This window comes from Phyllobates terribilis, unplaced genomic scaffold, assembly GCF_046119375.1.
Source record: "Phyllobates terribilis strain yellow unplaced genomic scaffold, ASM4611937v1 Scaffold_1__5_contigs__length_1240528914, whole genome shotgun sequence".
NCBI lineage: Eukaryota > Metazoa > Chordata > Amphibia > Anura > Dendrobatidae > Phyllobates > Phyllobates terribilis.
Window position 1 is genome coordinate 530,464,679 of NW_027362761.1, and position 24,634 is coordinate 530,489,312.

Below are 24,634 nucleotides of genomic sequence, written 5' to 3' on the forward strand. Positions count from 1 at the left end.
AACAGATGGTTGAGTCTGCAGAGCTGTTTACTCATACTATAGCCTGGGAATCAGAGGTCGACTCCAGCGCTTCTGTGAATCCAGACGAGGAAATGATCTGCACTGATGCCCAGAATCTTTATGAGTCGGATCCAGGACCAGACGCAGAAGGTTCTGACCATAATGTAGACCCTCATTCCCAAACTGTAACTCCTGTTGGTGGAGACAATGAGGAAGACGATGATAAGACTCAAATACCTGATTGGAGCGACAACTTTAGTTTTTTGTCAGGGCAGGAACAGGTTGGCTCTGAGGACGACGGGTGTGATAACGCACAGGGTGATGATGATGAGGTCGGAGATCCCACTTACTGTCAACCCACAGTCAGCCAAGAGATGAGGTCAGCAGAGGAGGTGGAGGAAGATGCTAGTGACGACGAGGTCAGGTTGCGCCTTCCTGGACAGAGACGTAGTACTGGAAGCACGTCAACAACTGCATCCTCAAACACAACTCTGCCTCTCACCACAAGTCGTGGTGGCTCTTCAGGTCGCATGGGTGCTAAGCCTTGCATAGCCTGGGCATTTTTTCAGATCGATAAAGATGACCCAACTCGTGTTATCTGTAACATTTGTCAGCAAAAGCTAAGTAGAGGCCAAAAAATACATAGTTTGAGTACTTCATGCATGAACCGGCACATGGACATGAAGCATAAGTTGCAGTGGGAAGCTCAGTGTGCTACAATGCGGTCTAGCCGGCCGGGCCAACCACCATCTGCCATATCTTGTGCATCCGCGGCCTCTTCATCCTCTGTGACTGGGGGGACAGCAGTCACACCTGTTTTGGGGCGCAGACCTGCCACCTCTTTACCCGCAACAGCCAGCGTGATTGGCAGGTCATCATTTTCTTTGGAGGTGGTAACACCAGCTGGTCTTGAGCGCTGTCCGACATCGATAGCACCACCTTTGGATCAAGGCAACCTAACATGTCCGCCTGCATCTTCCTCACAGACCGGCAGTTTGCCGGGGACACCCTTATCAACCCCGTCTAAGCACAATAGCCAGCCCTCGGTCCCTCAGATGTGGACAAGTAAAAGACCATTTCCTCCTAGCCATGAGAAAGCTAAGAGGTTGAATTTCACCATCTGCAAGCTCTTGGCTACAGAAATGCTGCCTTTCCGCCTGGTGGACACAGAGGATTTTCGAGACCTTATGTCCGTCGCAGTGCCCCAGTACCAGATGCCCAGTCGGCACTACTTCTCAAAGAAAGGTGTGCCTGCGCTCCACCAGCATGTCGCACACAACATCACCGCTTCTTTGAGAAACTCTGTGTGTGACAGGGTGCATTTCACCACAGACACTTGGACGAGTAGGCATGGACAGGGGCGTTACATGTCGCTGACTGGGCACTGGGTAACTATGGTGACAGCAGGACAAGGGGCTGCTGTCCAAGTCTTGCCGTCCCCATGAGTTGTGCGTCAATCCTCTTTATGTCATTTTTCCTCCACTGCTTCTGCCTCCTCAACCTCCTCTCGGTCTTCCACCTGCACCCAAAGCCTGTCTGGTCATGCCACAAGCTTTCTAACTGCGCAGAAGGGATCCTGCACACCTCCTTACTATGCTGGCAGTAGGGCTCAACGTCATCAGGCGGTTTTTACATTGAAATGTCTGGGAAATGTGAGTCACACAGCTGAGGAGTTGTGGTCAGCTCTGGAGAACCAATTTCATGAATGGTTGTCTCCACTGGACCTGAAACTAGGGAAGGCCGTGTGCGACAATGCTGCAAACCTGGGTGCGGCCCTTCGCCGGGGCAATGTCACACACGTGCCTTGTATGGCTCACGTGTTGAACCTGGTTGTCCAGCAATTTTTAGCCCACTATCCCAGACTAGATGGCCTTCTGCAGAGGGCACGGTCGCTGTGTGCTCACTTCCGCCGTTCGCATCCCGCAGCTCAGCGACTTACATCTCTACAGAAGTCGTTGGGCCTGCCACTTCACCGGCTAAAATGCGATGTGCCTACCCGGTGGAATTCAACTCTGCACATGTTGCAGCGACTGTGGCAGCACCGACAAGCCCTGGTGCAATACGTTCTGACGTATAGCCTGGGCCAACGAGATTCAGAGGTGGGGCAAATCACGCTGGAGGAGTGGTCTCAGATCAGGGACCTATGCACCCTTCTGCACAGTTTTGAAATGGCGACGAAGATGTTTAGTGCTGACGATGCCATTATCAGCATGACTATTCCGGTGATTTACATGCTGGAGCACATGTTAAACAGAATTCGGAATCAGGTGGTGGCACAAGAGGAGGTGGAGGAAGTAGAGGAGGAGGAGTTGTATGCGGAAGGGCTAACATCTGCAAGGTCCAGACGGTCGGCAGCACCAAGGCGGCAGGCATGTGAGGGTGGGGGAGATGATTTTACCAGGGCGCATGGTAGCAGCCAAACTAGTGAGGAAGGTGCAGGAGCCCAGGAAGAAGTGGAGGACGAACTGATGGAAGACTCATCAGATGAGGGAGACCTTGATCACATTTCTGTTGTGCGAGGTTGGGGGGAGAGGACAGAGGAAGGAAGCATGATTGCTACCTAGCCACCAACACAACAGGGACTTGGTGCTCCTGGATGCGCAACACACATGAGTGCCTTCTTGCTGCACTACCTGCAACATGACCCTCGAATTGTGAGAATTAGAAATAATCCTGACTACTGGGTTGCCACACTGTTAGATCCCCGGTACAAAAGTAAATTTGCAGAAATTATTCCTGCCATAGAAAGGGATGCACGCATGCAGGAGTATCAGCAGAGACTGTTGCAGAATCTTACATGTGCTTTTCCACAAAATACCAGTGGTGCACGTAGTGAATCTCACAGTTCCAACTTGCCAACCGTGGGACCGTCAAGTGTTCAGCACTCAAACCGTAACAGAACCACAGTATCTGCTGGTAACATCAATTTTGCGGAATCATTTCACCACTTTTTTAGCCCATCCTTTGCAAGGCCACAGGAGACAAGAAGTCTGACACATAGTCAACGCCTAGAGACGATGGTACAGGAGTATCTCCAAGTAAACATTGAAGCCACGACTGTGTCACTGGACCCTTGCTCTTTTTGGGCTTCCAATCTGGATAAATGGCCGGAGCTAGCCACTTACGCCTTGGAGATCTTGTCATGCCCCGCAGCCAGCGTTCTGTCTGAACGTGTGTTCAGCGCTGCTGGTGGTGTGCTGACAGATAAGCGCACGCGGCTCTCCACTGATAATGTAGACAGACTCACGTTCATAAAGATGAACAAATCATGGATCCGAAACGACTTTTCTACCCCTGTGTCATCCTGGGGAGAGTAAAAGCTTGATGATTGGTTAAAATCACCCTACCAACCGTTTTAAGCTTTCAAATTACTAATCATGTTTATCTGTATCTTGACTGGAAAATAATTTGGGCTTTGTAGCAGTGTGCAGCACTGATCCTATTAGGCCATCTATAATAAGCTTCACCAGATTTAAAATTAAAAATAATTTTTAGCTGCATCTAGCCCGGAAAATAATTTTGGGGCTCCGAGATGCGCAAGACACATAAGTGCCTTCTTGCTGCACTACCTGCAGCATGACCCTCATATTGTCAGAATTCGAAGTAATCATGACTACTGGGTTGCCACACTCTTAGATCCCCCAAACTTTTCGATCAACCTTTTCATTTTAATAAAGACCAAAAAAATGGTCATTTTTGAAATTATAAGCATTAGCAGGTTGTTAGAAACTGAAATCAAACAGTTTTCAACTCAAAACTTTATTCTAGGTGATGTTACATTTTCACATAGGACCCCTTGTTCGAAAGGAGCTTCTGAACTCTCTCGTCCATTGAATTTGTCAGGTTTTGGATGGTTTCTGCTTCAATTGTTTTGCATGAGGACAGAATACCCTCCCAGAGCTGTTGCTTAGATGTGAACTGCCTCCCGCCATCATAGACACTCCTTTTAATGATGCTCCAAAGGTTCTGAATGGGGTAGAGGTCAGGGGAGCATGGGGGTCACACCATAAGTTTGTCCCCTTTTATGCCCATATCAGCCAGAGATGCAGATGTTTTATGTGCAGCATGAGATGGTGCATTATCATGTAGAAAAATGATCTTGCTGTGAAATACACGGTTCTTCTTCTTGAACCATGGCAGGAAGTGCTGTTTGAGAAAATCCACATACATTATGGAGTTCATCTTTAGCGCCTTCAGGGATCCTAAAGGGGCCGACAATCTCTCTCCCCATGATTCCAGCCCAAAACATTACTCCACCTCCTCCTTGTTGGCGCTGTAGCCGTGTTTGCGTGGGGTGTCCATCAACCAGCCATCCTCCACTCCATTCATCTGGACCATCGAGCGCTGCACGGCACTCATCCGTGAACAAAACAGTTTTGAAATCAGTCTTCATGTAATGTTTGGCCCACTGGAGCCGTTTCTGCTTGTGTGAAGTGGATAGAGGAGGTCGACAGGATGGCATATGCACAGCTGCAAACCTCTGAAGGACCCTGCATCTTGTTGTTCGGGGGACGTTGGAGGCACAAGCAGCTTCAAAACCTTGTCTGCTGCTATGACAAGGCTTTTTTGCCGCTGTTGTTTCAACCTGACGTAATTGCCTGTAGGAAAGAGTCCTCAATTTGCCCTTATCAGCACGCACACGTGTGTACTGTGAATCAGCTACATACTTCTTGATTGCCAAGACACTTCATCCTGATCATCGCACAATGTTGATTGTAGTCATGCCTTGACCTAAACACTCCACAATTTGTTGCTTCTCAGCAGCCGACACATCCTTTTTCTTTCCCATTTTGGCAGAAAATGTAGGCTGCTTAATAATGTGAGAGAGCCTTCTTAAGTAGTCTTGCCTTTCATTGGACACACCTGCCAAACTAATTAGCACAGGTGTCTGCAATTGCTTACAGTGATATAAAGAGCCCTGACACACATCACCATCAATGAGTTTAACTGACAAACAAACAAATTCTTCCCTTATCACTCCTAAACACTTTTTGCATAATAATTTGGAACGCGGTGTACATGTGCTTTTCCACAAAACACCAGTGGTTCACGTAGTGAATCTTACAGTTCTAACTTGCCAACCGTGGTCTGTATGGAATTGTTCAATAAAGGGCCCAAAATTAAGATAACATAGATGGGAGAGGTCTCTATGAATAGGAATTCCTAAGTATTTGATACCCTGTGAGGGCCAGGCAAAGGGAAAGTTGGACTGGATGGAATCCTATATGGATTTAGGGAGGGAGACATCGAGGGCCTCAGACTTCGCTGCATTGATTTTAAAATTTTACCATGTAACAAAGTGATCTATTTCAGCCATAACAGCAGGGATGGATATATGTGATTGAGTGATATATACTAGGACATCATCAGCAAATAGAGAGCACTTGTACTCGGTGCCTCCCACCTCAATCCACCTAATATTGGGGTTATGGCGAATTGATGAGAGCAGGTGCTCCGTCACTAGGATGTATAAGAGAGGGGACAGAGGACATCCCTGCCTTGTCCCATTGGTGATTGTGAAAGGTGATGAAAATGTTCTGACGCACCCCCTGGGCCTTGGGACACCCGGAGCCGGACCCTTTTTGGTGGATGCTGGTGGTTGTAGTCTTCGTGGCGGCGATCCGGTTCCGTGGCTCAGGGCGGTCAAACCAGTGGCGGAACTATTTATGTGGTTTTGATGTTTAAATGTCCGACTACGCCACCCGTGGATTGCGGTCAGAGTGAACCGCCGCTACAGGGCAGACCGCTAAGGCTGGTGTTGTGGGTGCAGCAGAGCGTAGCATAACTCCCCACGGGAGGAGTATAGCCTCAGGGCAGTGTATGCGGAGGATGGGGGTGATGGTGCAGGGCAGCAGCAGTAACGACACGGAGTCAGTGATGCAGTTCAGGGCCTTTACTCACAGTTCTTATTATCCAGACCACGTCTGCAGGTAACGGCTGCCCACGTCGTACTGTGCTCACCAGGTGAGGGGCTCAGACAACTCCCAGATAACTTTGGAGCGCTTCACAGGACCCCCTTTGTGTGTCCTTTGTCTGGCCTTTCTTACCAACACTTCTGTCCGGCTGCCTCGGGCCTCCTCTTGGTAAACTTGGCGCCAGTTTCCCTGACCCTATGTGGTGCCTTCCTAGCGAGTGGAGCAAGGGGCTGCGCCACATAAAATGTCAGAGCCTCCGGTTTCTAGCTGAGGGTCGTTTCCTGCCTCCACTAGTTCGGGGACCGGTCTCCCCCTTTGGCCTGACCCCTCCACGCAGGTGGATTCGGGCGTGCGGTGGCGACTCGCCCGTCCGCACCCCTGGGATCCCTTCATTCCTCGTTCCTGGAGCCTTCTCCGCTCCTCTTCCTTCCTTCTCCCTCTTGCAGGCCTGGGCCTCTGTTACTAGGCCCGCCTCCGGAGCAGAGCTCATGCAGAGCCCCTGCTCCCTGCCACTTCTGCTCAGACTTCTCTGCACTGAACTAAGATGGTGCCCACCTTTTATACTCCCTTCTCAATGCACCCAGGAACTGCTTCCTCCCTGCTCCTGCACTGCAGGGTTCCCCTTCCTCAGTGTTCCCTCCCCCCACTCCAGCCAGGGACAGGGACTGTCGTGCCCATCTCAGGGGCATATTGGTCGCCCTGCCCCACGGCAATGTGGTGTAATGCATGCAGGTGTCGGGTCCTGATCCACACTCCATCCTTATCTGAGAGTGAGATATCACACCTCTGGGTGAGGTGCAATACGTCTGTAGCAACCGAGCCCTCGGTGCTACAGTTCCATTTATCTTCAGCCTAGGTGACGTATTGTGATACAGGGCCGTGATTTTGGCTATAAAAGGGTCCCCTAGACCCCTACCCCAAGCTTTTTAAGAGAATCATATATGGCGTGCCAGGAGACTCTATGGAATGCTTTCTCAGCATCCAACGAGAGTATCTACTTACAAATTTTTAACTGCATCTAGCCCAGGAAATACTTTGTGCCTAGTAGCAGTGTCTGCTAGTCAGCGGATTATCCCGGCTGTTAAGCAAGCTACACCACCTGTAGTTTGGACACTTAATTTTTTCAAAGGAAATGCTTCGGGACCACGGGATACTTAGTGAAGAGCATCAGGAGGCACCCCAAGGCATAGGGGCTGGGACTGGCACTAGGATGCCTTGCGGTGGACAGCCGAGCTCGATCCTTATAAAAGCTTTTTAACTGCAGCAGCTTTAGTGGATGCTACTGGAGCTGGAATTACGCGGCTGCTGGCATGAGACTTGCCCTCCAATAGATCCTTGTAAATGGATTTAAAGTGTATTCATTCAAATTAGAGGGACAATTTAAATTAAAAAGCTTAGAGCTGCCTCCACCACAGGGGGGCCCTCTCGACCCACCAGCGGACAGGCACCAGTATTGGGAGAGGGGGGCTGGCCGTCAGGGTTCACCGCGGCTCTGGCACAAACCCGGCGACACGGAGGTGGCACGGGCAGGAGCGGACTGGCCGTCTCGGCTTCTCACTTTTTGGATTTTAGAAGGGCATGACATGCCTATATCTGTGTCTCCCCCTCCTTTTACTCCTCCACCTCTTTTCTTTTCGCATGACTATATGTACTTGTCACTTTTCCATGTGTTAGTTGTGTCTTCTGAGCAGTTTGTCAGCTTTTGGACACCTTTGAAGGTGTTTTCTATGTGTTTCTATGTGTTTTTGTTTGCCTGCCATTGGTTTTAACGGTGTTCGAAGGTGTTCGACGAACAGTTCGACGAACAGTTCGGCGAACACACGGGTGTTCGACGAACCGAACCGAACTCGAACACTACGGGGGTGGCTCAACACTACTCCCTACAGTAACACTACACTAACTTACTAACTAACTGGGCCAAGGCCTTACAAATGTATTATTACCATTTTTATTATTGCTGCACTATTACTATTAAAAATGAACCAGTTTATAATTTTTTAATTAGTTTTATATTTTGTATTACTCTTCTCATTCTAATAATGGTATTACTAAAATCCCTGTACCTAAATCTGTTGATCCAGAAAAAGGCAAAAACCCCAGGACACATTTAGCCAATTTGCATCACGGGGAAAAATTCCTTCTTGACCCCGAGAAAAGGCAATCAGTACAAGAACCCCGGATCAAATTTACTACTATAGGTGTAACAGCCTTAAAGATTAGACTTCCTTTAACTCTTTAAAAGGACGGCATTACAAGAAGAGAGGAGGCACCGGATCAAGATGAGCGATGCCCATCAGACCCATAGGTGAGTATAATAAAAGGTCTTTTCTTGTCTTGTAGACCGGATTGGGGGAATAGATATATACAGCATATTAGAATGCTGTATATGAGGGCTTAAATGTACTGGTCTTACCTCATATGAGACAAACCTGGTAACAGGTTCCCTTTAACCCCTTCACATCCCAGCCTGTTTTCACCTTCCTGACCTGGCCAATTTTTTCAATTCTGACCAGTGTCATTTTATGAGGTAAGAACGCTAGAACACTTCAACGTATCCCACTGATTCTGAGAATATTTTTTGGGACATGTTGTGCTTCATGTTAGTCATAAATTCTGATCGATATGATTTGAGTTTATTTATGAAAATATCAATTTATTTTTTTTTTTACAATTTTGCAATTTTCAAACTTTTCATTTTTCCGCCTTTAAACCAGATAGTTATATCATAAATAACATTTACCACACGTATACTTTACATGAGCATCATTTTTGAAACATCATTTTTTTTGTTAGGAGCTTAAAAGGATTAAAAGTTTTTCAACAATTCCCATTTTCCCAATAAAATTTACAGAGCCAATTTTTTTATGGAAAACATGTCATTTGAAGTGATTTTGAGTGGCCTATGTGACAGAAAATACCCAAAATTGACAATATTTTAAAAACTACACCCCTCAAAGTGCTCAAAACCACATTCAAGAAGTTTATTAACCCTTTAGGGGCTTCACTGGAATTAAAGCAATGTGGAAGGAAAAATTGAAAATTGTACTTTATCCCCCAAAAATATTGTTTTAGCCACAAATTTTGCATTTACAAAGTGGACTATACAATTTGTTGTGAAGTTTCTCCTGAGTACACCGATACCCCATATGTGGTGGAAAACTACTGTATGGGTGCATGGCAGGGCTCGGAAGGAAAGGAGCACCATTCAACTTTTGGAGCACAAAATTTGCCATGTGACATTTGCAGATACCCTGATGTGCCTAAAAAGTGGAAACTCCCCACAAGTGACCCCATTTTTGAAACTACACCCCTCAAGGAATTTATCTAGCTTTGTGGTGAGCACCTTGAACACACAGCTGCTTCACATAAGTTTATAACGTTGAGCTGATAAAATAAAAAAATAAAATTTTTCCCACAAAAATGTTGCTTTAGCCCAGCATCTTTCATTTTCATAAGGGTAACAGGAGAAAATGGACCATACAATTTGTTGTACAAATTCTCCTGAATACACCGATACCTCATATGTGGTGGAAAACTGCTGTTTGGGAGCATGGCAGGGCTTGGAAGGGAAGGAGTGCCATTTGATGTTTGAAGTGCAAAATTGGTTGCAATAGATTGTTGTTTTACCCAAGATTTTACATTTTTACACAGGGAAACAGCGCTATTTGACTCTCAGAAACAAATTATCGTAAAATAATTTGCGGACTCCATATAAAGAGCCCCTCTGGGAATTTATCTACCGGTCTAGTGATGTTTTTAATTTCATGGATGTTTTCCAGAAACAAGCAGCAGTGGATGCTGCTGAGTGAACGTTGAAACTCTGCCATTGTCCTGCCCTACATTGTAGTGCCCATACATTGTAGTGCCAAGCTCATGTTTCTGGAGACATGGACCCCGTAAATTAAGCGGCCTCTCATCGCTACAGAAATTTCAAACACGTGGATACACTAAATGTGCTTTAGGCATCTCCTTGTGTAAATGGGATCCACTCCAAAGCATAATAAACTTAATATGCAAAAAGTAAGAAAAATCCTTATACTCATCTCACCACTCACCTCTCCGGATCCTCCATTCCTCTCCATCACCTGTACACTCCTCTTGCTCTCATGAGGCCCAGGAGGGTTCTGCACAAGTGTGCAAAAGGTCCCAACGTCAGGATGTCATGATGTGTGCAATGACCTTGTACGCAAATGCGCAGAACAGCATTTAAGTGAGAGCAGCGCGGATCAGAAGATGTGAGGAGAACTGGATGTGTGATGGTGAGGAGCAGTGGGGCCGGAGAAGTAAGCGGTAAGGTAAGTATATCTATTTTTTTATTTTTTTAACCTTTTTATAGCCTTGTACAGTTCATAAAAATGGCAGCCAGCGGCCGCCACTTTACTGAGTCCACGAGGAGGCGAATTACTAAATTTTAAAAAAACAATAACATTTTGGCTAATGTGGATTTCTATAAAATTCGAGTAAAATTCAATTCCATTCGAATTTCTTCACTCATCTCTAATGGGGACCAATTGATCCTATAACTCATATTTCTTTCCCATACGTTTTACATTGGTTCAAGTAAAATGACCCTGCACAAGCACTACTTGACTTGGCTATGTCATCAATAGGCGTTGGACGGAAAGTCTAACTTTGTAATCATTATGACATTTTTGAAGGATATTGAGTTATTACTGTCATTTTCTGGTATGAGTGGACTTTGAAGCACATTTTACATAAGCAACAATGAAGATTTGAAAGTGTTTGGTTTTAAAATATTGCAATCATTTTATTGACCCAGAATTTCCAAGATTAATTAACAGAGAATATTAATAAAGAGCACATACTAAAAATAAAAAACAAATAAACAGTAAAAATATAGCACATACTAAATTCAGAAATGGGACTTGTGACATGTCATAGACACATGAAAACTAAAATGAGATCTTGGACCACCAAAAAGAAAATTTCTACAAGGCATTTCAACCCCTTTGGCACCTCTCTTTCTGTGACAGTCTAACATTACATTACAAGCCTAGACTTCTCTGTCGGGTTTTCAATAAATCTCTGTGCTTAATACATGTATTTTTTTGGCTAGAAAGTATTTTTGCAGTACAAACATGTTGGACTATTTGAATACTGCAGCCTATATATACCACAGTACATACCAGACTGCAGAATGAGTTTTCAGTCAAATTTGTCAGTGAGCCATCTAATGACATGGTCTGTAATTTTCTAAACTCCCTTCAATCTAGTTGAACTTTGATGTGGTCATAAAACTGCTTTGCAGATCAGGAGAAAAGAGATAGAAGTTACAAACCCTGGTTTGACTGGCAACTCATTATACTGTCTGCTATGTATTGTGAGATATAGAAACTGTAGAAACCAAAGTGTCCACATTTTTTATAAAGCTATTGCAAAAAAAAGTGTTTTTATCCAAAAATATTTGCATTTAGGTAAAATTCTACTTCCAAAAGTGTGAATGTTCTTTAGTATCAATTCATCAGATTAAAGGGGTGGTATGAAACTAATACTGATTTAATCATAAATGCCTATCTATTTAATGCAATGGTCAAATTACTTTTTCTATTATACTCTATTTAAAAATTCCCTACCGTTCCCTCTCTACTCTAACTGCTTTATTTTGTTTTTACCAACTTCCTGTTTGATCACATTTTATTTGAAAATCTCCTGTGCTTGCAGGGATACTCAAAGGAGACATCATGAAGAGGCAGAAGCTGCAGACGTTGCTGCAGCATCTGTACCCACCCTGAAAAGAAGCGTCATCCATGACATCCGTTTCAGGGCTATGAATAGTCCCTGATCTACAGAGCATACGTTGATTGCCAATTCTGATGTATGTTCAGTAGGATCTTGTCACTGTGCAATATTATTTTTAATGCACAGTGACAGTGCGCTCCTTCGCTGGCTCTAATGTGAAGTGACTAGCTGGAAAGAGAGAGCACTGTCAATACATGTTAGATAAGCAGACACAAGCCCAACCCCCAAATTTGACGTAATTTTTGGGGTCTGGGCTGGTCTTTGCTCATTGCCTTCTCTCCTTACAATATGCACTGAAAGTGCGCTCTTTTGCTGGCTCGTCACGTCTCATTATAGCCACTGAGGGAGCATGAAAAAGAATTACATTAAATTGATAGACATGTAGGATTAAATCATTTTTAGTTTCAGACCATCTCTTTAAACCGTCTATATTCTATTGCGCAAAACAAAATGACAGAATTTAATCTATACTTATTGGAGGAATTTACTCGGCACTATTGATGAGCGAGTATGTTCTGTTAACCCTTTCACCAAGTATGCTCGGACGAGCACCGAGTATTTACAGCGTGCTCTGTGATATGTTTGAATCACTCCCATGTGCATGATTGGCGACGGCTTGACAGCTTTAATACGTGAGGAATGTGTAAGAAGCAGACATTCCTCACATGTATTAAAGCTGTCAAACTGTCGCAAATCATGCACATGGGAGTGATTCAAACATATCACCGAGCATGCTGTAAATACTCGGTAAATACTCGGTGCTCGTCCGAGCATACTCGACGCAAGGGTTAACAGAACATACTCGCTCATCACTACTCCGCACCACACTGAACTGCAGAGTCCCTGATTTCAAACTATCAAAAAGACATAAATAATTGTTATAGTGCTTTTAGATGAGAATATCTTTGCAAAATGGCATCCATACAAAGATGGCACAATTAAATTGAAGGCATATGGACATACAATAGGGCTGAATAGACTTCTATAGGTGCCATATTCAACTCTGAGCTTGTGAAGGGTCTTTGAATAAACCCTGAGAAATGATATCCAAATGGTCAAAAAGTCTTAACTTTTTCTTCCTATGTCTCCTCTATTCTCTTCTAGATTTGACTTTAGATTTAACTAGTCCTTGATTTAAACAAGGTGTGGCCCTGTGTAAAATTAAAAATAGGGTCCTATGTGCGAACATATTGCACCATCACACAAACATTTATGATACATTTACACAAGACTACTTCAAACCATTAAACAAGCACCGATCAACTATATTCAAGTCGTACATCACTTGTTTCCCGACGTCTTTACTCAGGCTGACAAAGAATAATAGGGGCAGAATGATCACTAATAGATCAGTTTATCCCAATATAGTATCATGTTATCAGCAGCAAATTTCCTGTTTACACCGCGTGATGTGCTGCAAATAACTTTTTGTTCTATTAACAGTTTGGTGATTTCAAGGCTCTCTCCTCTCCAGTCCCTCCAGTCTCTCTCTATCCTTCTTTTCAGTTCCTTCATTCTCCCACAGATTACAGGACCTTTGGTCACAAGACCCTGATGTCACCAAAGTTCCTTCTACACTTCTAACCTTGGAAACTACACTGATATGGAATTATTATTAGTTTCTGGTCTGTAAAGGCAGGCGGACACAAATTAACCAACCCAACAAACCTGCAACTATGTTCAGTCTTGCTGGGGGCCTCTTTGGGATGAAGCTCTGGGCCATTGACCAATTTGCTTTCACCCTCCACTCCTTTATTTATTTATTTTTTTGACAGAACTGAAAAAAACTGTAATTTTCAGATACCCTATGTGTTAAGGGGAGCAGTTGCAGACAACTTTATTTAATGGAACGCAACCGACCCCGGGGTCCGCGATGCAGCCTAGAGGACTGCTGCCGAACACTCTCCGGGTGGAAAGGCAAAGCGACAACTAAACAGATAACCTGTCCGTGTTAACAGCACACCGGACCGGGTAAAGTGGTACGCTCTATCTCCGTATACTGCACGGAGGAGAGAGCGACCGGTGACGCACCTAACAATAATCTTATCCCTTCGTGTAAACGCACACGGAAGGGTAAGACGGTACGCACAATCTCCAAGAACCGCAGGGAGACGTGCGTCCGTGGAAACAGCAGTAGCCCTGTCTTTGATACAGGCGCTACGCTATGGGGATTGGCGCTAAAGCGGTTCACACAATCTCCAAGAACCGCAGGGAGACATGTGACCGGACTATGAGCAGTAGCCCTGTCTGCGGTACAGGCACTACGCTATAGGAGACGGCGCTAGCGTGCTGGTGATTCCCGCCGGGTATTCGAGCACTCAGCCGGCGTGCTACCGGACTGAGCAAACCCGCTCTATTTAGCTCACAGGCGGCTCGGGGTGTAAGGCGAACCCCCTGGTTAGAGCCAGTCAGCGAGGCGAAGCTACCTGCCTACTTTCTCTACCTGCCTAGCTAAAGCTATGGCTCTTCGAGGAGCCCAGAGTAAGCGTGCACACCACAAACAGCTAGCTCAAATGATCTGAGCACGCCGCCATGTTTGTGGGTGGGCCTTTTAAAGACTAAGCCCTACCCAGCGACGCGCTATTGGTGACGTTACCCGTGAACCAATCAGGGAGTGCCAGGTCACCGAGTCAGGTGGGTGCCTACCCACCAATCATGATCCACCAGGTCACGGACATGCTCAGTGCGGCGAATTCTGGACTTAGACTCCACGAGCCCTGTCTCCCTCTGCAGCCTATGCTTAACACTGCTGGGCACAAATGCCTGGGAGACAATCTGCAGGGCTCGTGGAACAGCTAGGAATTGGGACTGATAACAATGCTGAGCAGTATCAGCCCCAGCTAGCCTGGAATGGGAGACCACAAAAGGTCCTGGACCCATTTCAAATCCAGCCCCAGACTGACACCTAATACTATGTCGTATAAATAACATATTGTCATTAATGTATTAGTCATGTTATGGTGACAGCAAATAAGTATAATGGAGGGATATTTTTTACCTTTTGCTATTTCACTATAAACATACTAATTTATTTGAAAAATATATATTTTTTGTTTTGTTGGGCTTATTCTTTGCAGGATGAGTCCAATTTTTTATTGCCACTACTCTCGGGTACATTCAACTTATTGATTCACTTTTAGTGATATTCTTGCAGGAAAAGTATCTTTGATTTTTTTTTAATTCTTTATTATTAATACAAGAAACAAGAACCAAACTTTCAGGGTAAAAAATTACCATCATGTACATCAATAAAGTAAATCAAGATATACATTAAAATGTTGCAATCAATATATGCAATGCAAATGACCTGTATAAAATAATTTAAATTAAACTTTAGAGAGGGTAGTACGGAGAAGATCCGTAACTGAACAGGAGAATTTTTCCCAACCAACAGATAATCTCGGATATATTATATAAGAATCAAGAAAAGATAGAAGAGTAAGAAAGGAGAAAAAATAAGTTGTGGGTTAGGGAAGTGTTTTATTGTTGGATAAGACTATCAAGTAAGATTAGGAATCCGGGAGGGATAGTTCTCCATATTCCCTGAACTGTTGGAATTCCATCACGTAGTACAAACTTTTGTAGAAAGTATCCTGTCTATTATAAAGAGAAGCCATTAGGTCCTCCATGTGCATTATATCATTAACCTTAGTAATCCAAAGAGACAAGCCTAGCGGATTTGCCGTTATCCATACTAAAGTGACTCAAGCACGAGCAGCTATTACTAGGAATCTTAAAAGAGAATGTTTGTAAGTTGGAGCAGGAATCTCACAAGGCTGAAGGAGGAACAATTCTGGACTCATCTCTGCTTTATGTCAGGTGACAAGCCTAATTATTCCCTTCACATCAATCCAGAAGGGTTGTAGAGCAGGGAATATATGTAAGAAATTGCCCTCATGGCTTCTACACCTCTAATTCAAGTAGCTAATCGGGAAGGGGGGACATTTTGTTTAATTTTACTGGCACCCTATACCATATGATCAATATATGTAATTTGTTTCCTGTACACGTGAGCCTATAGAGGACTTATCGACCATAGGCAAAACTTTTTGAGAGACTGACAGGGATATGCCCAAATTATCTTCCCATTGGGACAGAAATCTAGAAGGAGGTTGATTTAGGGAACAAAAAAAAAGGGAATACATTATAGAGAATGATCGACGAATTCTACCCTCACCTGTACAAAGGGTTTTGAAGGCAGTCTTTGTATAAAATTAAAGCGATTTAGGAAGAAACAAAAAAAAGTGGCAAAGCTGAACAAAATGCCAAGCTCCCACGGGGACTAACAGGGCAGGATCTTCTATTTATTGTAAAGTCTCTAATGACGATCAGTCTAGTCCCTCCCCAAATCGAATTGCCCTAAACTTCCCCCAACAGGTCCAAAATTGAAACACTGGGTCTATCAGGCTCGATGGAAACTTAGGAGAACTGTGGATTGCAGAGAGACTTAATAGGATGGGCAAGAGAAGTTTAAATATCTCTGAATTGGAGCAACACCAAACCGTAGTAGTAGCAGGGCCAGGAGAGGGACCAACAAGAAACTCTGCTCTATTTGAACCCAAAGCTTCTGAAGGGCATGCTGACACCAATCAATTACTTAAGACACATGAATCAGGTAGCATAGTATAGTATATGTTCAAATCAGGTAGTCCTAAACCACCCTGATTTTTGGGTACACAAAGAAGTGCATATTGAAGTCTGGTCGGTATATTCACTCATATGAAAGCCACCTGTAATGATTCAATGGCCTTAAAATATGACCTGGGAAATAACTTTGAAGTTTTTTACCACGTTAAGTTTTTAATAAACTTGTATTAATCTATGTGGAGACGGGGGGTCAGTGGGTGCTCTCGTCCACTGGCCCGAGACCGTATGTACCAGGGCTCATCCCACTGAATGCCTGCTCTCCTTTCCTGTGGGCATAATACTACTCAGACAAGACAGGGTGAGGGTAAAAGAGTGGCAATACTTCATTGAACCATCAACAGACAATAACATATACAACAGTCCCAGCAAATACCCAAGATGATGAAAATTACAGAGTCTCACCGTTCCTCTGGTTCTCTAGGACTAGAGCATCTGTGACTTCGGGCCTTCCAGGGTTGAGTAGCCCCACCACTGGCACCCTGATTTTGCTGGGCACCCACAGAGAGGAGGTAACGACAAGCTTAGGACACTGACAGTTCATTGAGGTATGTGACCAGGTGACAAGAGGGTCCCAACCTTGCTTCTCCAAACGTCTCCATAGTGCCAGGTGACCATGGGGTCCCAACCTGGCCCCACCAATCGTCTCCATGGGTTCTGTGATGGTCAGTGGAGCAGATCTGTATTGTTTCAGCTAGGGCCGTGGTCCTTATGCTGGCATCCTGTAGAATGTCAAATCTGTGTCCTTCTTGATGGAACCATGGTGTCCTGGCAGCTGTCCTCTAGAGTTTTCCTGGCTGTGGTTTTGTAAAGTCCTCCTTTTATAGTTCACAACTATCCTTCAAGCCATCATCCACAGATCAGGGCGAAGACAGGCTGAGGTCAACTCTCATTGTTGAAGTATTTAATCAATCTACATAGTTTGTCCTTTCCTGCTTGCAGGTCAATGAGCTGTATGGACTTATACAATGGCTAATCAACATATTTGCAAACATCAATTGTTCAATGGCCCTGAGTCAACCTTAAGACTCATATAACAATAGTCTATGTCTCTTGACCCACCGAAGAAATACATCTGTGTGTTTTCACAATCTCCATAAGAGACTATGTTGTGTTCCTCCAGTTGCTTCTATAATAAATTGTGAAACTGCTGAATAGTATCATATTACACATTAGACTTCCTGTTACCCGGCTGGCAATCTATTGGCACCATGCAATAAACTGTGCCGATTATACAGAGCGTAGCTGGGAGCATGGAGTTTCATTTGTATGCAAATAATGTTTAGCCAAGCATGATTTTTTCACAAAAACGATTCTGTGTACATGTGTATGATTCATTTAATTTTATTACGAGTGTGTGAACAATGAAATTAACAAAGGTCACCAACAAAGTAAAAAATAAACAATGATATAAATATAGGATACCATTTTTTTTTAAGAGTCTTTTTTTGATTTGCGATTGTATATGTCAAATATGTAATCTATATGTTAAATGATTGAGTGTTGTTGAACAATGTTTATAAATCACCAAGTTGTAGTTTTCAGCACCTCTTAAAGGAAACAAGTGTGTACATAAAAAGAAAGAAAAGAGAAGAGTAGAAAGGAGAAAAAAAATCAAAAAGGCTGTTCATGTCTAAGATTTGGCATTACCACCAAGTTTGGATGAAAGATGCTTGACAGCCACATTGTTGAAAATAATGTACAGTAGTTCGGAAGGTACTTTAGTAGTACGTCATAGACCGCTTCTCTTAAAGATGTGTTAAAGGATAACTCAGAAGTTAAGAATATACCATGTTCGTCAACTGGTGCAATTCCAACTTCTTGCCAAGCTCTTCTTTTTTTGGGGAGGGAGAGTGATCAAATCTGTATGTGAGTAAGATATCTTCTCCTTTGGGACTGATGATTAACACAGTAGTAAAGGTCGAAATATAAAAATTGGCTTTCCAGTAAGTCAAAATATATCAGATATCGGATATGATTTTATCTGAATTATTCATAAAGCGTCAGGGAGAAAGACTCCATAAAGAATTTCATGTTTCTAATGTTCCTCTTGACAAAAAGTCCTTTATTGAAAAGCCTCTGTTGATCCAACCCTAAAAGGCCAAGTGTTGCGTACCAGGACAAATGTCGACGAATTGAATCATGTTGTTGTGAGCAGGAGCAGATTTTTAGGCGATTCGAGCTTGCATCGTCCCTTAAATGCATCCTACTAGCTCATCATTTATGACAAAGTTGGTGCCAAAGCAGTCGGGAGATTCTGGGTCTGGAGCTAAAGAAGAAGCCTGCCAGTGATCTTATTCCTTCACCAATAGCACAAGTTTTCAAATCTTGGATATACCAGGGCCTATGAATCACAACCATAACTACAACCAAAAGTCACGGGATGCAGGCAGCAAAAACAGGAAAAAACTTGTGGAATAGACAAACCACTAGCTATTAGGGATTAGAGAACCCACAACCATCTCCTACCCCTCTATACACCATCAGGTAATTCAACACAACTCTCCACCCACTAGTCACTAGGGATCATAGACAACTACTAAAACATTTGGGTTTCATTTTTTTTTATCTTTGTAGAAATTCTATTTAATTTATTTTGTTTTTCTACATAACACAAAATTAATTGTTATCTTGTTGAACTCCATGGAGAGATACATTGCAGACTTGACATTTGGAGGAAAAATCTGTAGTGTCTTCACAATTGGAAAAGTATCAACATTTCCCCTTGGCAAACATACGTAACTTGCTTCTCGGAGCTGGATCACCTCATCTTTAGCTGGACGTGCCTCGTTTTGGCCCAAGCATTGCTGACACAGTGAGGTTAAAAATGTTGAGGTTAAATAATCTGCAGTGCCTTTGGGGTTTGCAAGCACAAACAACGTGGAATTTAGTTAACACTCACATATATTTTTTTAGCACATTCTTCATGAAATTTTTTTATGTTGCTTTAGATCCTTTATATAAGTGTTCTTTACATTGAAAACATAGAGTTGAAGAGGAATTACATCCGCACGAGTGTTACGGGAAATATTGGTCCAGTATTTGGTGGAAATTCAAAAAATGTATAAACTTCTAAACTAGGATACATAAAAACAATGTAAAAAAAAATCTAAACTTCTAAACTAAGTTGCATAAAAGCAGTGTAAAAAATATTGTGGTAAGATGTTTTCTATAAAAAAAATATGTTGGGTTGTGATAAAAGATAGACCATGATTGTTTTTTTTCCCTGATTTACATAAAATTGGTAAAACGGAAGATATCAGAAAATAACATATTCTCAGATACAGATAGTCTTATTTTCATAATTGACTTGTTAACCAAAATGTCTTAATTTTGAAAGCATATAAAAGGACACTAATAATTTTAAAAATGAGCAAAACAAAAATTGATTTAGTTTTGTCCTGCTTCACAATCCTAAAGGGTGAAAAATAAAAAATAGATGTCTCTCTTTTTTTGGGAAAAGAAGTGGGACTAATAATGTTGCGTATTTACTAGTGATGAGTGAACGCGCTCGCCACTACTCGGTACTCGCCCGAGCATCATGGTGCTTGACAAGCTCGGTGCTCGGCGAGTATTTCCGGGTTGCTCAGGCGAGAACGCGGGTCCCCTCCCTGCATGTTTGGCACTCTTTATAGAGCCAATGAACTTGCAGGGATTGCCTGCCATGCACTGTAATGCCGTAGCCATGTTGGTTGTGGGCATTACCATGATTGGCTGGCCGCACAGCGTCATCAGGTCTGGCGCCGCCATGCTCGTCACAGTCACTCCGGATCAGACAGTGTAGGGAGAGCTGCTGCTGTGTCAGGGAGAGATTTAATCGTGTATTAGGTAGTGTAGGGAGAAAAACCGTACATTACACACATCCATCTTAACAAACAGTCCTTTTGAGGACTAACTAATCCATCTGCAGAGATATCAGGCAGGCAGTGTATATAGGCAGGCAGGCAGTGTATATAGCAGACTGCAGTGCACATAGGAAAAGAGGCACTATTCCAGTTCTGCCTTCTGCTGCTGTTATATTTCTAGAAATAGGCCCAGGTCTCAGGGGCCAGGAATAATTTTTTTTGCATCTTAATCCTCATAATTTGCTTAAAAAGCAATCTATAAAACACCGTTTTTCTGTGCCATTTGCTTGTTGGCACTGCAGAATACAGCCAGGTCTTTTCCATATTACAGCGCTAAAAATCCAGCTATTTAAAACTATGTTTTCTCCGTCACACGGATCACATATTCGTTTTCAGAAAATACTGCCATTTCTGGCCTGCATTACATTTTTTTTTCAGTGTGTCAGCAAAGTTTTTGATACTGGTTTGCTGTTCAAAACAGTTACCTACAGGCCTGGTATTTAAAACTGTGTTTTCTCCGTCACACGGATTACATATACGTTTTCAGAAAATACTGCCATTTCTAGCCTCCATTAAAAACATTTTTCAGTGTGTCAGCAAAGTTTTTGACACTGGTTTGCTGTTCAAAACAGTAACCTACAGGCCCGGTATTTAAAACTGCGTTTTTTCCGTCACACGGATTACATATACGTTTTCAGAAAATACTGCCATTTCTAGCCTCCATTAAAAACATTTTTCAGTGTATCAGTGAAGCAATTCACAGCAGTTTGCTGTTCAAACTACTTACCTACAGGCCAGGTATTTAAAACTGTGTTTTCTCCGTCAAACGGCTTACATATAAGTTTGCTCCAAACTTAGTCATTTGTAGTGAGCGTGGAAGATACTGTCCTCCATTTAAAATGGGCAAGGCATGTGGCGAGGGACGGGGAACTGGACGTGATGGTAATGGTGCATGCAGAGGCCGAGGACAAGGCCGTGGGCAAGCCGAAATTGTGCCACAACAAACACCCACATCTTCTCGCCTGACCTTCCTGTCCCAATTTCTAGGGGACCGCAGCACACCACTATTGAACCCAGAGCAGTGTCAAAAGGTTGTTGGTTGGATAGGGGATAATGCTTCCAGTCACTTAGCCACCACCACCACCACCCTGTCTTCCACACGGTCAAGTCTCAGTAGCCATGAGTCTGGACCGCATATTCCTCACACTGATCCTCCTGCCTCCCACCATGCCGAGTGCCCAGAGACAACTGATCCCACACTTGGACACTCTGAAGAGCTGTTCACTTTTCCATTTATAGATTCGGGCCTCTCGCCCAGTCCACTTGAAGCGGGGCAAGAGGAGATCGCGTGTAGCGATGCCCAAATATTTGAGCAGCCACGGTCACACGAAGGCGACGGTGGGAAAGTGTCACAAGAGGTGGACGATGATGAGACACAATTGCCAGAAAGTCAGGAGGAGGACCAGGGTGCAGAAGTGGAAGACGAGGTGGTGGATGATATAGTAACTGACCCAACCTGGCAGGAGGACATGCAGAGCGAGGATAGCAGCACACAGGGGGAGGGAGGCAGAGCACCCCAACAGGCAGGAAGAAGCAGTGTGGTGGCCGCAGACAGAAGGCAGGCAACAGTTCCCCGTAACACCAACACGAAGGAAGCTGCCAGTACAACTGTAAGGTCTTCCCGAGTCTGGTTGTTTTTTAAAGACTCTGACGATAACCCCAAAAAGGCCATTTGCACCACATGCCAGGCCAGCATCAGCAGGGGTGGCAAAGCGACCAGCCTGACCACCACCAGCATGATCAGCTACATGGCAGCAAAGCACCCGACTTTGTGGGCCGAACCCCAGGGTCCAGGAACAGTGTCTGCGGGTGGCACCATTGCTTCTTCTGCTGTTGTGGATGCAAGCCAATCCCCTGTCCATGGTGTATGCGAAGATGCCTCCTGCCCTGCACCTGTAGTTGCACACTCTCAAGTAGCAGCATTAGGAAGCACATCCATGTCCTTGTCCCAGCGCAGCGTTCAGTTGTCCATACCCCAGTCCTTGGAAAGCAAGCGCAAATTTGCAGCCAGCGCCTCACAGGCCACACTACTAAATTCTCACATTTCACAACTGCTTGCGCTCAAAATGTTACCTTTTAGGCTCGTGGAGACGGAAGCATTCCGCAACCTGATGGTGGCGGCCGTCCCTCGGTACTCGGTTCCCAGACGCCACTATTTCTCCCGGTGTGCCGTCCCCGCATTACACTAGACCATGGCCCCATGGTCTACAGCTCCTGCACCTCATCCTCCTCAGCCTCCTCCTCCTCTTCAGCCTCCATCTCCAAAATGACCACATCAGTCACAAGCTGGAAGCACTGCAGCACTGCCTCGGCCAAGCGGCAACAGGCTGTGCTGAAGCTAATATGCTTAGCTGAAAAACCGCACAATGCTGAAGAGTTGTGGACAGCTCTGAAAGAGAAGGCGGATCTGTGGCTCACACCACTGAACCTACAGCCAGGCATGGTCATGTGTGACAATGGCCGGAACCTGGTGGCGGCTCTGAGGCGAGGCGAGCTCACACACGTACCATGCCTGGCCCATGTGCTTAACCTCGTGGTTCAGCGGTTTCTCAAATCCTACCCGGAGCTTCCGGATCTGCTTGTTAAAGTACGCCGCCTGTGTGCCCATTTTAGAAAGTCAGCTACAGCCCTTGCAGTGTTTCAGCAGCATTTGCAGCTTCCGACTCACAGACTGGTGTTGGAATTCTACACTGCAGATGTTGGGAAGGATTTGTGAGCAGAAGAGGGCAGTTGTTGAGTATCAGCATCAACAATGCCATCGGTATTCAGTTCAGACTCCACACATAAGACCTCAGGAGTGGACATGGATGTCAGACATATGTACCATCCTCCAAAACTTTAAGGACTCCAGCAAGATGGTGAGCGGCGATGACGCCATAATTAGCGTCATCATCCCGCTTCTCTGTCTTCTGAAACGCTCTCTGCTCACAATCAAAGAGGATGCATTGCAGGCGGAGCACGATGAGATGGAGCAAGGAACCATACAGGGTGATTACACACAGCCAAGCTTCATCTCATGCTAATGTGGATTGGGTGACAATGAGGAAGAGGAGGAGGAGGAGGAAGGACAAGAGCTAGTTTCATGCACTATAGACGGTACTACCTGCACAGCTGTCATGCCGTCTGTTCAGCGTGGATGGCCAGAGGACAGAGAGGAGGAGGAGAGCATGGTCAGTCATCCTCTTGGTGAGGACACGGAAGTCTTGCCTGTTAGCAGTCTGGCACGCATGGCTAAGATTATGTTACGCTGCCTTTCCCATGACCCTCGTGTTCTCAAAATTTTGGGTGACAGCCATTACTGGTTGGTGACACTTCTAGACCCACGCTACAAGGAGAACTTTATATCTCTTATTCCTGAGGCGGACTGGTCTACAAAAATGGAGCTGTAGCAGAAGGCCCTTGTTGCGGAACTATTAAAAAAATTCCCATCTGAAAACACTGGCAGCAGAGGGCACACTTCATTGGACAACCAAGGAGTACAGGCGAGAGAGACACAAATTCAATCCAGCAGCGGCAGGGGAACACTGTCAAAGTTCTGGGAGAGTTTTCTCAGACCCTCCCATCGCACAGGCCCTGAGGCGCGGGGTACTCTCACAAGGAGTGCAAAGTTTGGGAAGATGCTGAGGGAGTACCTTTCCGACCGTACCAACGTCCTCCGTGATTCCGCTGTGCCTTATAATTATTGGGTATCCAAGCTGGATACGTGGAATGAACTGGCTCTCTATGCCTTGGAGGTCCTGGCCTGCCCTGACACCAGCTTTTTATCAGAGCGGGTTTTTAGTGCCGCTGGTGGAATTATAACTGATAAGCGCATCTGCCTGTCAACTGAAAATGCTGACAGGCTGACTCTTATAAAAATGAACAAGGGCTGGATTGGGCCAGACTCCTCAACACCACCGAATGATAGCAGCGTAACATAAACTCCAATCCAGTGTCTTTTCTTGAGAGGTGTATTCCCATGCACCTTTTCACACCCACACATGTGTATACGCTTCCTGATTTTGGCTATTTGCTCTTGTCCTACTCCTCCTCATCCTCCACCACCATATCACCAGGGTGACCGTGGTCCTTGATGCAACACCCACCTAATTTTTTTAAAGGGTGTTATGATGCCCTTAAAAAACATTTTTGATACAGTATGTTCATGTATACCCCCCAGGGGTAAATGTTTGACAGCCCATACACTTAGTGCATGGGCATTACAAGTATAGGAGGCCCACTCCTTTCTAACGGGAACATTTTTTTATGAGACCCTCCTCCAAGTCTCCTCCAAATTTTTGGCAGCCCTTGCATTCACTGCATAGGCCAACACTATGGGAGACTCTCTCCTTTCTAATGGGAATTTGTCGTTCCTTGTTACTGTGGCCCTGCTCTATGTGTCTAAATTCTTAGTGGGGTTTTTCCTAAAAT